Source organism: Alligator sinensis, unplaced genomic scaffold, assembly GCF_000455745.1.
Source record: "Alligator sinensis unplaced genomic scaffold, ASM45574v1 scaffold297_1, whole genome shotgun sequence".
NCBI lineage: Eukaryota > Metazoa > Chordata > Crocodylia > Alligatoridae > Alligator > Alligator sinensis.
Genome location: NW_005841848.1, coordinates 1,466,237 through 1,480,884, shown reverse-complemented (window position 1 = coordinate 1,480,884; position 14,648 = coordinate 1,466,237). Strand labels below are relative to the sequence as shown.

General features: G+C 44.0%; 1 long non-coding RNA gene across 1 annotated transcript in view; it reads left to right on the top strand.

Annotated features, from left to right (window-relative positions):
- LOC102382352 overlaps nt 1-10,911 on the top strand; it is a 12,447-nt gene extending 1,536 nt beyond the window's left edge. The window contains exons 2-3 of the long non-coding RNA XR_322917.1: nt 10,279-10,332; nt 10,592-10,911. This is a non-coding gene — a long non-coding RNA (uncharacterized LOC102382352). The remainder of the gene's footprint in view (nt 1-10,278; nt 10,333-10,591) is intronic.
- Nucleotides 10,912-14,648: the final 3,737 nt, after the last annotated feature.

The window sequence follows — 14,648 nt, the reverse complement described above, 5'->3', positions numbered from 1 at the left end:
CCCCGCCCCGGCTATCAGCCTCTGAGGCCAGTCTCCCCAGTTGTATTTTACCACCAAGGTGTGGCAGGAAAGATGGCAGGGTGAATTTGACAGTAGGCTAGAGAGGGCAAATGGGACCGGATTAAGATAGCCATCAGGGAGCATTTCTGGTGCCTTTGGGGCTGGTCCTGTTGCACAGCATTTTTCTGAGGAGTAGGAGAGGTCTTTCAGCTTTGACCCAATATCACAGTGTGGACCTTCTGGTCCATCTCCCTGGCCATAAACTAATCCTTACCCCAGCTTGCCACTCGCTGATCTCTCTCTTCTGGGATACTCCCTTATTAGCCTGTAGCAGGGTTTCTAAAGCAGGGCTCCCTGCTCCCTCTTAAAGGGCCAGACCACCCTGTAAAAGGCATCCTACTGTCGCCATCTTGGCTTATCAACAAGGTAGGAAACCCTTCAACCGCTGCAGAAGCATCTGTCATTTGAGCATATAACTGTGGCTTTCAACCTCTGTTTATTTGCAGACCTCTCTAACAATTCAAAGGGTCTGCACCTCCATTCAGAATTTCAAGTGTGGGCATTCACTTACATTTGAGTGAATTTCAAGTGTGGGCAACTCCTCATTACAATTTTGATCTTTCTCTGGTCTTAGTTTGTCCCTCACTTGCTGTATCTCCCACTCTATCCTAAGCCAGTCTCTAAGTCCTCTTACCTAACCACTTCTAGGATCTTCTTCCTTGAATTCCACTCCCCTTTTACAGCTGATGTTACCTTCCTCCAGGTTTTTGGTTTTAGCCTATCCCAGTTTTTGTCAGCCAGTTCAGGCTATAACCAAAACAAAAACAAATGGAAAACATGTAAGCACTTGAAAGGATGGTATTACAATTTCTGACTTGCAGTACCTGGTCCTCACAGTAAAATCCAGAACCTTGTATTTGCCACTTAAGCCCTGCCCCTGTATTATGCACGGGGAGCTAGGTGTATCCCAATGGGATCTTCAACAGCTAGCAAGTTGAGTGAAATGCTGTTTCAAGTTAGATGAGAGGAAGCATTGACATCTGGATATAAGCCCAAAATTCAGGTACATACTATAGAAATAAAAGATTTGTTGGCCTTGAGTGAGGAAAAGCTAGTGTACATGACTAGCTTACTGATTTGGGGCACTCAGGTGGGTGTAGAACAATGGTTCTCAACATCTTTTATATGCAAGGCATCCTTCATTAAACTCAAAATATCCCAAGGTAGAGTCAAGGCACCCCTTGGAAAATGTCAGCTCTTTGTTTATACTTGTTTTTGCCTAAAGTAAAAATAATAGAGACATTCTTCTCTTGCAAAGAACCTGGAAACCACGGTCAGATGGTAGAGAGTGCAGATGAAAATACATAGCGTTAACCTTGCTAATCATGTTTTTGTACCAACGTTGTGTTGGACCCTTGAATGGATCTCAAGGCATGCCAGAGTGTTGTGGCACCCTGGTTGAGAAAAATTGGAGTAGACAATCCTGAGTTCTTGTCCTTTCTCCAATAAATCGTGGGGTTTTTTGTTGGGGTATTTGTGTGGCTTTGTTTTGTGTTTTACCCTGAAGTATCTATTCAGTGGAGACTGAAGCATGGGCCTCCTCCATTGTAGACAAAGGCACCAAGTTGTAGAGTAGAGGATTTGAAATTACTCAGGTGATATCTAACATCTTTTCCAGCTATACAGTTGGTCCAGTAAAGTATCTCTCCCTCAAAATTCCTGCCTGATATTTCCTGGACCATCACAGCTATAACAAAATTCCAGTCCTATACAGGCAATAAGGTAATTGAACCTGTGTTTTCCACATCATGGATGTGTTTTAACTATTAAACTGTTATACAGAACAGGTGTGTTCCTACCAGCTTTCCGCTGGAAATGTATTTTGAGAGGAGCCTGATCCTGTTATCATATGTTAAGTGTGCTTTAAGAGTACGGTATTCAGAGCACCTCAGAGGACTTAAGCAAAGGAGTACTTAGTTTTTGGATCCCAGAAGGATTTAGGTATGTACTAGATGCCAAATTATTCAGTTCTGTCCAGATAGTTATTTCTGGGAATGCATTAGAACAGCTCGAGGGACTTTAATGTCAAAACTTAGTGTTCATGCAGTCAAGGCAACTCCTGGGTTAGGCAGCAGCTGAGTGTAGTTTTCAGGATTGTAATTTTGGCTCTTGCTTAAATTGTGCTTAAAATCTTTAGATCTGTTCCTTTTGTCCTAATCTATTCCCTTCCTGGTCCTCTGCACTTTATTCAGGAATCATTCTCTCCTGTGCTATGTGGGTGGCAGCGCAGGGGTCATTGGTTGATGTCAGTTCCAATGTTTGCTATCAGACCTGCTGGAAGTTGCCATTACATGGAAGTTCTACCTTTCTCCTGTGTCCTAGGAAGAGAGATGAAGGGAACTCGCTTTTTTTATTCTGTGGAGATAATGCATATGCCATCTGGCCAACACAAGGAGTCATGAGAGTTAGGACCATATTTAGCAAGTCTTTAGAGATTCTAGCTGTTAAAATCAAATGGGTCTACTGAGATGGTATAGTTTATTTCCCTCTTCCTCCCTCAAGGCTTATAACCTGGCCAGATTTACATAGATTTTCATTACCTAAATAAGACCTGTTGCTAAATTCACATTTATGTTCATATTTATGAATGACAAGGTGAACTCTGGCATTTAAGCCAGGCTCAGATTGCAATAGTTATAGCCTATGCTTGATTATCAGAATTAAAGCTCTTTAAACACAATCCAAGTTATAGGTTTATTTGCATGGAAAGACTATCGTATAAAGAGCAAAATATGAGGTAATGTAAACTACACAAGCCTTTCTTTTCATAAAACAGATTCATTTGTCATAAAACGTTTTGTAGCCAGAGACCAAATAAAAACAGGATTCAGTTTCTGATCAATGTATAAGAACCCCACCTGATTCTGGATAAGTGACTGGGAGAAGATGAGGTAATTCACCAGGAAATCATTATATTCTTTTCTTGGGTTAATTGTACTTTCCATTTCCTTTAAAAGATCATATTTTTATGATAATGAGATAACACTAATGCTCAGGAACGTGCATTGGGTCCAAAAGAAATTCATATGAAAAAGCATAATATACTTAAAAAAAAAATTGAACTATACTTATATTTCAATTCTGTTTATAATTGCTAGGTAAAACATAGTGTTCAGTATCTCAGCAGCCTCTAGACATCATCTCATTCTGATTGTTAAGGATCTTGTTTGTGAGTTATCCTGAGAATGGGTGGGATTTTGTAAAAGCTCTCAGCATTGGCTTAATTCTCCTCTTGGGCTAGGGATAGAAGTTGCACACAACTGGTTTAAATCTGTAACAGAACAGAAGTTCAATGCACATAAACCACTTTCAAAATGGCTGAAACTGGCTTAAGATAAACCTAGTTGAATGTAATATCAAACTTAACTGATTTAGGTCAAACAGGTTTATGGAACTTCTGTCCCAGGCCCCTTCCTAGCTCAAGTTAAATCAGTCTCTGGCATCCCAGGATGCTTAGCCCTGGGCTGGGCTGTCTGCTCCAGAGAACAGGGCTGACCCTGCCCCTCTGCTCTGTAGCCAGAGCAGTGAGAGCTGGCTGACACGGGGGTGGGGCTGGGAAACCCAGCTGGGAGGCAGCTCCTGCCAGACTTTTTCCTGCTGGAGCAGAGGAGGTGGGGAGCATGGGCAGGCAGGCATGGGTAGAGAAGAGGGAGGGGGGCTTAAATCCCCTCTCCCACTAGCACAGGACCCCAGCTGGGGCCTGTTTGGCAGGGGGCTGGTAGGAGACAAGCAGACTACCTCCTCCCACCTCTGGCAGAGTCTGAGGCAAGCGGTTGATAAAGGGAGGGAGAGGGAGCATAATTCTCTTCAGCTCTCCCAGGTCATGGGGGTGGGGAGAGACTGGAAAACTGGGGTTGGAGGGACTGGTCCCCTGCCACATATCCTGCAGACCTTGGCCCTGTCCTCACCAGACTGAGAGGTGGGAGGTGTTGGCAAAGACCTGGCACAATTGTTACATGTATGTGCTGGAGATGGAGGTAAGGGAACAGGAGAGGGTCCTAGACTGCTTGGGCTGATGTGACCAACAAAAGCAGGGAACTACATTTACATTATAAAGCAGAACCTATAAGAGGTGGGAGGCTGGAATACCTAATCGGAGACAAAAGGCAGTAAATGCATGAGAGTCCTGCCAAAGGTGCTATAGGTGACAAACATACTAATGTCAAGGCACCCAAGGGGAAGAAGGGGGTGCAAGTGTAAAAGGGGAGGTGGGGGGGGGGGGGAATGCAAGTACACTTGTAAAAACCTAAGTTGAGATGAGGCCTATGGGATCTCTACTCCAACACCTAAAAGCACCTGCTGATTCCCCAAGAAAGACTCTCTGAATACCTGGCTGTAAGGAGACACTTTACCTTCAGGATTACATAAGACTTATGCAAGGCTTTCTCTTGTCTTTTTGGTTTATTACATTCCATTTTAAGTTAGACTAAATTGTGTGTGCTCTCACTGTGTTTTACTGGGCTGTATCTTAGCTTAGGCAAAGATTTTTAGTTGTTCTTTGTTGCGTTGCAAATTGCTGTGTTCAATACATGTTGCTCATTTCAGAGAGGAATATTCTTGCTTTTCTGAATTCAATGCCATTACCTTTTCCTCTACCCACCTTCTCCTCAGCCTGGCATAGACTGCCTTAACCCTTCTGCTCCCCCCTCAAGTGGGGAGTGGGTGGGGGCAGAAGCCCCCCACCCACCCAGGCAGACTGGAGCTGGGGTCTCATGTGAGCCAGGGAGGGGATTCAAACTCCCACCCTCCAGTGTGCTAGCCCCATGGCCATGCCCCCTTCACTCTAGCAGGGAGGAGGGAAAAGCCGTGGGCTTTCAGTCCCTTCCCTTTCGAAGTGCTGGCAGGCATGTTCTAGTGCCCCCTGGCTTCTGTTTTGAGCCACTGAAGGCATGTGACTGCATTTCCTGAAACAAAAGTGAATGTCTGTTCACTTACTTCTTAGTTTAATCTCTGCAAAGACTTCATTGATTCAGCCTCGGGCTTTCTGACTGTCTTTTTTTAGCCCTGTTGACTTCAGTGTACCACTTCAGAACTGAAAGCTTTTGAAAAGTCGCACTTTGTACATAGTTTATATTGATGCTAAGTGAACCATCAGCACTTCAGGTGCTCATTCTGGTCAATGTTCAAAGTCTGAATGCTTTATAGATGTGAATTTTAGTTGGGGGTGACTTCTGAATTTTTATTTTAATCTAGAAATAATAATTTCTGTTAAACATTCTAAAATTTGGCCAATGGAATTTCCTATCCTTAAAGTATGACTAGAGTAAGAACAAGGCTGGACTGGTAAAATTGCCATTTAAATAATTTAGTCAAAATCAGGTATTCAAGAAATCTCAAACTATCAGAAATCATTAGATTAATTCAAAGATTATGAAATATAAAAGTATTGATGTCTTTATTTGTATATTTTGAGTCCGCGTTTCAATCTTTCCTTTGCAACCATGTGGACTAGATCTTAGTCCACTTAAGTGCCTGCCCCTGATCCTATTCCAGCCTACTTGAGTTACTAAATAGACATTAACACAAAAGTTGGGTGGGTTCTTCTCCAGTGCTTTTTATGACTTCAGGTGAAAACAACACCAGCTAGATGTGTCCAGAGTTGTTCTAGGGTAATAATGTGATTCTGGGAGAGCTTGTGATGATCTCATGAGTTGTCAACATTGTAATGGTTCCTGTCAACATTGCAGTGGTTCTTTTCCATCTCCAATTTTATGATCTCTGTTCCTCTTAAACATTCAGGGGCTGAAGATGCTTTTAAGCATGAAATATAACAAGCTATTGACTTGCCTATTAGAGCGGTTGCAATTCTCTTCCTGCTGGGATTAACCTTTTCATGATGCTTAGAATGATTGCAGTAACTGTATACTTGTAGTAAGGACATTCCTTTAATCTTGTCCTGTTATCATTGACCTCATAAAACCATGCAACAAGCAGAGTGGAGAAGCTGTTCAATAAAACAACTATACCAGGGGCTTGCAGCTTGGTATTTCTTTACCAAAACTAAAGGGTTTATTCCTCCACAGCATCACATGGTGTACATGCCTATACTCCAATATTACAGAGAGAGGCAGGACAAACTATTTCTGTAAATCTCAGTTCACTGCAGTTTCCCCCACTGTACACTAGTATGTTTATTACTCCAACCTTCTGAAATCTAGCAACCATTAGATTTTTATTCATGACTAAGCACTTTTTGTTTGTATTCATTAGGGTCAGAACATGTCTGTTCTGCATGATGTACACAAACATCTTATTTGGCAGTTTTAAAATAGATCTTATTTCTTATCCAACTGATTTCTAAAATTTTCTTGTGATGTTTGCAGAATTCAAATATGACTGAACTATTTGTGCAGCTGATATAAGAAGGATTTTTGAAAGACCCATCCAGAGAGTGATGGGACTCGTACCCCTGTTAAGTGGGAAGTGTGGGACTCAGCTTCTCTATAGCTCAAAGTAAAAAAACAAAACAACTCCCCCAAACTATACAAACATCACAAAAATTACTAGGGTTTTCTTTGTTTGTCAGTCTTAAGGGAGCCCAACTTTGAGAGAATCTGAAAGGACCTAAATATTCAGAGGGCAAGCTTTCATGTTTTCTGAAAGTTGGGTCTATTTTTTAGGTCTCATGTTAGTCCTCCCAGAAATCACTATCACTTTGGAATATTGAGGTCATTTTTTTTTTTCCAGATCAATGCAAGGAACAATTCCTTGGTGTTGACTGTTGCTTGTCATCTGTAAACATTCTGCTGTGCTTCTCTTCCCTTCTGGCAAGCTTAGTAGAATTTACCATTATGCTACTGTAGTCTTGCTGTTGCCAAAATAGCTTTTATTTTACATAGTTTTATACAGAAGAGCTGCCATTCTGTCAACAGCTTCCTTCTTTGTTCACAGTCAGGAAAGACATACTTTACTGGTGCCTAGATCTTGCAATGGCAGATGTTAGACATCCCTGGACACTTCATCGCTGACCTCAGAGTATCTGCTTTTAGATAACAAAGCTTTAAAGAATTAATTTGAAGAGAAAATTGCAGAAAAATCATCCACAAACTGGATTGTTAACTATGGTCTAAACCAAGATTATGTATTAACTAGTCCAGGTGTTTGGGTAGCTTCTATAAGACCCATGTCCCTCAGTGTGTTAATTGCTTTGCTTTTTCTCTTCTCTCAGCAATGTCCTCTCCTTCTCTTTCCCCGCCCCCCGACCCTTTCTACCCTTTGTGTTCTAAATACTGCTTTCTGTGTAGCAGCTCTGATGCTTGGCTGCCCTCTGCTTAGGAAAGCTTATGCTATACATCTCCATTAAGTCTATAAGGGGTGAGCAATTATTTAGGCTCAAGGGTCATTTAAGCAAGGGGCTGACATTATACATAAACTGGCTTAAGTGATCAGAAACTGGCTTAAACCTGTAAGAGAACAGATGTTCAGTGTACATAAACCAGTTTGAAAATGGCTGAAATCGATTTGAGATAAACCTGGTTGAATGTGGTATCAGACTGAACTGATTTGGCTCAAACCAGTTTATGCAATGTCTGCCCAAGATCCTTTGCTGGTTTAAGATAAACGAGACTCCTCCAGCATCCCGGCATGCTCTCTGGGTTGGGAGGGGCTCCCTGCTCCACAGCAGGGCTGGCCCCTTGCTGGAGCTCCAGCAGAGACTGCAGGCATTCCCAAAACAGGGATTATTCCCCCTGCCCCTCTGCCTTGTACCTTTTCAGCATTAGCTATCAGACCGCATGCTGGCTACAGTCCATGTTGTGGGAGAAGACCAAGGCAGATAGGCTTTTTGGAGCTAATCAACAGGTAGCTGTTTATGTTCTTCCTTGGAAAAGCTGTTTAAGAAGAGCTTGAACTAATGGAGAGAGGCTTTATTTTCTTACTGGGTTAATAAATACTGAGTTAGGGGCGATTTAAACATTGTCTACTGGGCTGCTCAGGAAGGCAAGGAACATCAGAGGGTCCTGCTGGGGCCTGGCCACTTCCCCCCCCGCCCCCGCCCCAGCTCAGCCCTGTGGAAGGGAAGGGAGGGCTGCTCTAGCACCCCCCAGCTTCTAGTCTGAGGCACTGAAGACATGTGCCCGAATTTTTTCAGTCCAGAGGGGATATGTGTGCAGTTACAAACCAGTTCAGCCTAGCCAGATTAGACTAGACTAACCTGCAAGGATTGAATCAATTTAGGCTCAGGATTTTTGAAAGTCTATCTCTAGCTTTAGAGTTTTGCTGAGCTGTCATAGGCCAGGTAAGCACCCCCCTTTCTGCCCTTGCAACAGCTCACCAAAACTCCCTAAATGGCTTCTGGCTCTGCTCCATGCTTGGCTGGGAGGCTGGGATGGGCCTGCAGCCAGGAAGGGAGCAGCATCTGGGAGTGGGATGAGTGGGTGGAGCCAAGGATGGGATCACGTGACAGTAACTTATTGTGCTGAAGGCAACAGAATAACCTTTAAATAATATAATAGCAACACAAGAAACAAATACGTACAACATCACATTACTATGTGATGTAGTGTGAAGAGAACTGTGTTAGCTTAAAGCAAGCTAGGTCAGTTACTGAAAGTTCCTTGCTGTGGTAACATGAAACTCCATGATCTACCCTGTGCAGCCTCGGCTAAACTCTCTGGCACCCTAGCTAGTTCACTGAGCTAGCCTTAAGTCATTTCAAACCTATGCTGCAATCTGCAGTGTAGATGTATCTTGTTGGAATTATGTTCCCTGTAATATGGACATGCCAAAGAAACCAGTGCAGAAGGGCAGCATTTGAAATGGTCAAGTAATGGGCAAGCATCAGTGAGCTGTGGAAACAGTTCTAACCTAGGCAATGCTCCAAGAGCACTCTTACATTGTTGCCTCTCTTCTCCAAGCAGCATAGCCCTCTGTATTAGAGGCAAAACTGAGGATATGTAATTATGACATTTTTTTAGTGATGCCAAGGATCTTGGTTTTCTGTTTAAAAATCCCAAATTCTTTGATTAGACTACCCAAAATATGAGCTCTTCCATGATTAAAATGAAATGCCACTCTGTCAGCTGAACACACTGTTTTACTGATATATACAATTTTAAAGCAATTTGGAAACCTTTCAGTGCCTCAATCATTATAATAAAATAAATTCTAAACACCTATATATTTTGGCATTTGATTTTTATTTTTCTTTATCATGGAAAATCAGAGCTCCCCCTGCCCCATCTGCTCACTGGGATATGGGTCCAGCTGTGGCTATTCCTCCCCCCACCTGACTCCTTTGTGGTACTGAGCAGCTCTGATATGCCAGTGCCCTGCCCCTACCCATGCTATTACCCCTCACTTCAAAGCCACAACCCCCCCCCCTCCAGCACTGCCAGGGCCTCTCACTCCTGACCCATGCCCCCCCCCCCCACAGTGTGTGAGGAAGGGGGTGGGGTATGTGGGCACAGGTGACACGCGGGAATATAGGTGGGGGGCAATAAGCAATGCATCATGGGGGTGGGGGGGGAAGTGTCCCCCAGAGCTCTGCAGCTACAGCTAGGCTGAACCAACTCTACATAGGAGTCACCTTCGCAGCCCAGCAGGCAGGACCTGGCATGGGAGGGAGTGTCATGTTGCCAAGGTGAGGTGCTGCAGCACAGAGTTGTGTGCCCTGATGCTGCTGGATAGGCAGGGGTGTCCCACCTTGGCAGCCAGGGTGGCATAGTGTTCCCTCCAGCACTGGGTCCTGCTTTGCGGACCACAGAGGTAGCTCCTGCCCAAAGCTAGTCCAGCCTGGTTGTAGCCCTGTATCATGCCATGGGTCCAGATATCAGGGATGGCACATGCCCCGCTGTCCTGTCACCTGTTCCTACCTGCACCCCACATGTTGTTTGTTCCCCTGAATGGAGCTGCAAGAGTTGCTCTCAGCCACCCTACCTGGCTGCTACATGCACGTGTACACATACACATGCACATGGTTCCCTCTGTATCCCGCTCCCATGAGCCCCAAGCAGCCTCTTGCTGGCTGGAACTCTTCCAGCCTGTAATGGGAAACCTGCTGTTTCCCAGGTTTTTCTTCTAAAAAGGAGAAAATATGCATTTTTCCACAGCAAATGGAAAACCTGGATTCCTGATTGTGACTAACAATTTAGGAAAAACATGACCCTCATCTAAATTAGTCCCAAATGTGTTCTTTGGAATATACTCAGCAGGCTCTAATGTCTCATTGTGACTTTATGTGATACTAATCTTATCTGGATACTTTTTTTTATTGTGAAGCTAACCCAGAAGAATGAACAGGCTGGCACACGATCTTCACAGTCTGGGTACTAGGTAAGAAGCTGATATTTCTCACCCTGTCTCTGTTCTCTTACCTGAATTCCATTACGGCTACCCTGCGTTGTACTGTTGTGATTATGTTGCCTGTAAATGTCATAGTATTCAGCTCTGTCTAGGATTCATAAAAACACATGGCTACAGGGAGGTGTCAAACTTTCATGTTTGCCTTTGAAAAATCCCTTCCTAGGTTTAATCCTGCAAGCCTTTTTGGGTTTGCTCACCCTTGGTATAATCTTAAATTTTCTATTTATAGAATGAGAGAGAGAATAATACAGACACCCGATGAGCTATAAATCAAGGCAACAGAAATCTGCAGGAACTATGGAGTTACCATCATCCACAGAATATTTAGAGATTGTCCAGGATACCAGATACACTCTGAAAGTTCTGTGCCGCCTCTAAGTCTGGAAGCTTGGTCACTTTGTTAGACCTTTATTACCTGAGTTTTTCAATTATGTTTGTAAGTCTGCTAATGAATTCCACACTTGAGATGAATCAAGTTCAAGCATGACTCTTGAAAGTGCATTTACAAACAGGTTTGGTCCAAAATCTGTTGGTCAATAAATTTTGTTAAACAGCATAAATCGCAAGCTCTGTGAAACAGACACCTTTTTCTTGTGTTAATGAAGTGCTCAGTAGAACTGTGTGAAATTTTGCCAGCTGTTTCATTTCAACGCTGTTTTTACTCATTTCGAGCTCAAAACAGTAAAATTGAAACAAAATAAAGGGTTTCAAAATGGCCTTGGAAAAAAAACCAAGAGCAGTTGAAATGTTTCAAGAGTTTTGAAACTCAAGCTGGGCTTGCCTGCAGGGAAACAGAAAGTAAGGAGGGAGGAGGAAGAGTGGGGAAGGACTGCTCTCATATTGACTGTATGTAGCTGGCCAGTGACTGTGTGATCTTTCCCTGAGGTCCCTTCTGATCCCAGTGCTCTGGCGGAGGGATGGAAAAACAGAAGAAAAGGCAGGATTGTTTGAACTGGCCTGCTTTTTCTCACCCATGTCACGAGTTTTGCTTGTCAGCAGCCTGAGGTGCAGTTTCCCAGAAATCCCAGCACCTATCTCCTTGAAACTTGGCAGGCTTCATGGCCTCAGAAGAGGCTACCATCCCTCCAAGTTTCATCTGAATCAGGAAAGAACTGACAAAGGTATAGGCAGTTTCACGGTTCCCCATTATAGCCTATGGGTAAAATGTCAAAACAGTTTTGACAAAACGGAACGGAACAGTGCTTTTGAAATGAAATGAAACTCAAAATGAAACACCATCCCGTTGAAACAGAAGTGGAAATGAAATGGTGCTGTTTTGCACAGTGCTAGTGCTTAGCATAATGGTCATTCTGACAGTGGCTCCTAGGCAGTACTGAAACAAGTATAAATAAAAAAATCTAGTTCCACTAGATTTACTGAAACTTGTTTTCAAATGTGGAGTCCAGGAGGCTACTGTATCTGCATCCTGATGAAAGGTGTATCTGAGACCCCAAATTCTGACTGGCATTTCTTTCTGGATTTTGAACTCTCCCTCATCCCCAAATGATATTGAAAGCAGCTGAAAGGCCCATCTTTACATGCGCTCTGGGGGGGGGGGGGGGGGGGGAATTTAATTAGTGCAACTCCGAGAACTGCACGCGTGGGGGGGGGGGGGAGGGGTGGAATTTAATTAGAATGGCTCCATTAAAGTGCCCACAACATCTCATGTATTTAGTGTCCTGCACTTCAGAATGGTGGCCGGATGCTTTAAATAAAGCTAATTCAACAAGCTTTAGTTAAGGCACCCCCACTGCCATTTTGAAGTGCAGGGATGCTGAATACATGTAATGCCAAGGCTGCAAGAGTGTGCCAATTTTAATTCAGTCTGCTCTGCTCGGAGCAGATGTCGGGCATGTGTATAGGTGCCCAAAGGGACCCAGAGCACATGCTGGGGTTTTGATTTGGGCATACTTCTAATTTTAGTTCATGGAATAGGTGGCAAAATGTATTTTGCTTTCCCCATTCTGTTGGCTTTGAATCCTAGAACCTGAGTATTTAGTCCTGGATCCTGCTTTTGGAATTTGTGTGACTTTTAAGTCTCTAAGTACAATCCAGTTTCACTGTACTGGAATCCTTGAAAAACCATTAATATGCCTACTTTTATAACACACCTGCAGCTTGGCTTTCAGCTAAGTCAATGGGAGGGGAAAACAGACCACCCATGATTTTCCTTTATAGGAAAAGGAAACCATCTATAACCATCTTGGTTATAGATGCCATTCACCCTAAAGGGGTTTGAACCCATGTCTCTAATGTCAAAGTGAAGTGTCCTAACCACCAAGCCATGGGCTAGTCAGGATTGAGGATGTTTTCTATCTGCCCTGTTAACACCAATATGCTGGAATGTGAAAACTGCATGATTCACAGGATCAGGGGGACAAAGGTAGCTACTTCTGGCAGCAGGCACTCTTTTTCAATGAAGGAAGCCTCGGGTTCTTCCTTCTGTTCTGTATTGCCCAGGGGTGGGCAATTATTTGGGTCAGAGGGCCATTTAGGGAGTTTTGGTGAGCTGTTGTGGGCTGGGTCAGCACCCCACCTTGCTCGTAACTGATCTAAGAGCAAAGAGGTGAGTGGACAAAGGTTAGGGGAACTTAACCTTTGTTCTTCCCTTCTCCCTGTACCTCTTCCTCTTCCCTGAGTCCCCGGCACACAGCCAGGCTAGGCTGGGGCAGTGCCACACTGTATTTCCATGCACCACCTTGGGCCACAAGGGCACAGCTGGAGTAGATAATGTCTGACCTGGCCACATGCTGGGAACCTGGGACAGGGAAGGCGGTGCAACAAGAGAGGGGAAACACAGTGTGGCACTGTCCTGGCCAGGCCCAGGTAACCTGCAGTTCCTGGCCCTCTTCTCCCTGCACCCCCTCTCTCACCCTGAGTCCCCAGCACCTGGCCAGGCTGTACCAGTGCTACACTGTGTTCCTATGTGCCACTTCAGGCCACCTGGGTGCAGCTGGCATGACTCCTTCCCAATCTGGCCATATGCTGAGGATTTTGGGGTCAGGCAGGAGCTGTATCAACCACTCCAGCCGCACCCACATGATGCAGCCTGAAGCAGCATGCAGGAACACAGCACAGCACTGCATTAGTGGTGTCTACATCACTACTAGGCCCTGGCATGGCCTGGCCCAGCAGGGCTTGGATAACCCATAGCTCCTGGCTCTCTTACTTCTGCATCCCTACCCCACCAGTGGGGAGAACTTTATCTGAGCTTCGACTTGCCAGGGGCAGGCCGTCTGGTCTGTGAATGGTTGCAGAGTCAGAGCTGGGCACAGACAGCCTTGCTGGGGAGAAGCCTGGCCAGGAGTTCAGTGCCCCCTGTCTTGGAGCATACACTGGGGGGCTAGGTAGGGGAGTTGCTGCTACTGCTGCAGCCAGCTGGCATGGGTGAGAAATGCCGAAAGCCTGGGCAGCTACAGGCCGGATACAATTCTCCTTCAGTGGAACAGCCGCATGCCAGATAAAATCACTTGGTGGACTGTATTTTGCACCCTCTGTGTAGCTAGAATCCAGGGCTCCCTCTTTCCCGGGGGAGGCTATTGAAATTTCATTAGTAAGCATGTGCAGGATCTGATTCTAAAGGCAACATTGTGTTAGTCTCTATGTGACCATAGGAGAGAATAAAAAGTTTATTCATGAAGTGTTCCATGACATTCTGTACTTTGGAAATAACATCCTTTTTTGGGGAGAGGGGGGAGCAAGGGAAGTGGACTTCTGAGGGCCTCTGACTACATGTATTATTTTCCACTGATAATCAAGAGTCAATAAATATATTTGCATATATTTATTCATACATATATTTATCTGTAAACCATTTTTTTTTCACAATACTGTCTTTTATTTAAAATTCAAGAGCAAGGCTAAGAAATATACATACAAACAACTAGCTAAGTTATAAGATACATTACTGAAACCTGTCAATTAACATCAGCGTTATTGTATCTATTCAATACCATAAAAGGCAGTCTTTGATTTCTGTCTCATAGCATTTGTAACCTTTCATGACTTCACAGTGGAAGAGATTAGATGCATATAGAAGGAATGTTAATATCCATATATATGATGTTTGGTTTTTTATGACATCTGTCTCTCCTTGTGAGAAAAGAGAAGTATACCCCTATGAAGAGAAATGAGATTAGCTACCCAGCATTCCTTACGTCTTAACTTACTTTTAAAAAGTTAACCACACAAGCTATATAAATAGGATTTATGTAGTAGACCACAGCAAAATAATTATTGTAGGTGAATTGTTTGCAAGTGTAATGTGGGATAAACTTGTGAGTGCC